General features: G+C 49.4%; 1 non-coding gene across 1 annotated transcript; it reads right to left on the minus strand.

Annotated features, from left to right (window-relative positions):
* Positions 1 to 599: 599 nt before the first annotated feature.
* LOC119941727 lies at positions 600 to 737 on the minus strand. The gene has a single exon (XR_005455308.1). It is a non-coding gene; the product is annotated as a small nucleolar RNA SNORA7 (small nucleolar RNA).
* Positions 738 to 1,250: the final 513 nt, after the last annotated feature.

Below are 1,250 nucleotides of genomic sequence, written 5' to 3' on the forward strand. Positions count from 1 at the left end.
ATTGGCAAAGCTGGGATTTGAACCAGTGACCTCTGACTCCAAAGCCCGTGCTCTTTCCACTGAGCCATGCGCTTCTTAGCATGTACTAAGCGTGTACTGTACTAAGCTCTGAGTAAGCGGGGAGTCAAGTATGACATCACCGTTGTGCCCTTTCCCGGAAGAGAAGATGTGGTGTCGTCAACAAGTTGGGAAAGTTAAGAGAAGGGGCAGGTTTGGAGGGACGAAGAAAAGTTCAGTCTTAGACATGTTGAGTTTTAAGTGCCGGCAGGGCACCCAAATGGAGGCAAGAGGCATGATTGTGTAGCTGGGGAGAGGGCAGGTTTAAAGAGGTAAATTTAGGCATCATCCTCAGAGAGAAGGTAGGTGAAGATATGCTTGTCTTATGCCGTGGACTTGTTTCTGACCCATAACAACACCAGGGACACATCTCTCCCAGAAAACCCTGCTCTCCATCTGCAATCGTTCTGGTAACACATCCATAGGGTTTTCTTGGTAAAAATACAAAAGCGGTTTACCATTGCCTTCTTCAGCGCAGTAGACTTTAGTCTCCGCCCTCGACTCTCTCCCATGCCACTGCTGCCCAGCATGGGTGAGTTTTGACTTGTAGCCGATGGCCTTCCACTCGCTAGCCACTGCCCAAGCTAGGAATGGAATGGGTAGGCCTCTGCTTGACTCTCCCTCTCATAGTCGAGAATGGTAGAGTACTGGAAACTCTCCAGGTGCAACCCTGAGAGGGGTGAAGCCACGCTAGCAGGTGAATTTTCCAAGAGAGAGTAAAGAGCAAGAAGAGCAGGGCATTCGGAATCCTATAGCTCCAAGCACCAGGATTCTCTTCCTAACTCTCTTACAACTTTCCCACAAACCCCTAGTTTGAGAAACACTTACCCTAGTTTGAGAAACACTGACATGGAACACACCTGTCCATTCTCTCCACACAACTAGCAATGCCGGCTGCCCAATCCTTAGCAACAAGGATGTCTGGAATTGGAATCCAATTTCAGCAATGCATGTTCCTGATCAACTTGGAGTGTTCCACTTTACAAGCAAATGTGGTTGGACACTGTCCCCTGTCCCACATGGGGCTCACAGCCTCAATCCCCGTTGTACAGGTGCAGGAACTGAGGCCCAGAGAAGTGAAGTGACTCACCCAAGGTAACACAACAAACAAGTGGCGGTGCCGGGATTAGAACCCATGACCTTCTGACTCCCAAGCTCATGCTGTATCCACTCTGTCATGCTGCTTCTCCAAG

The sequence above is a fragment of the Tachyglossus aculeatus genome, chromosome 20 (assembly GCF_015852505.1).
Source record: "Tachyglossus aculeatus isolate mTacAcu1 chromosome 20, mTacAcu1.pri, whole genome shotgun sequence".
Lineage (NCBI taxonomy): Eukaryota > Metazoa > Chordata > Mammalia > Monotremata > Tachyglossidae > Tachyglossus > Tachyglossus aculeatus.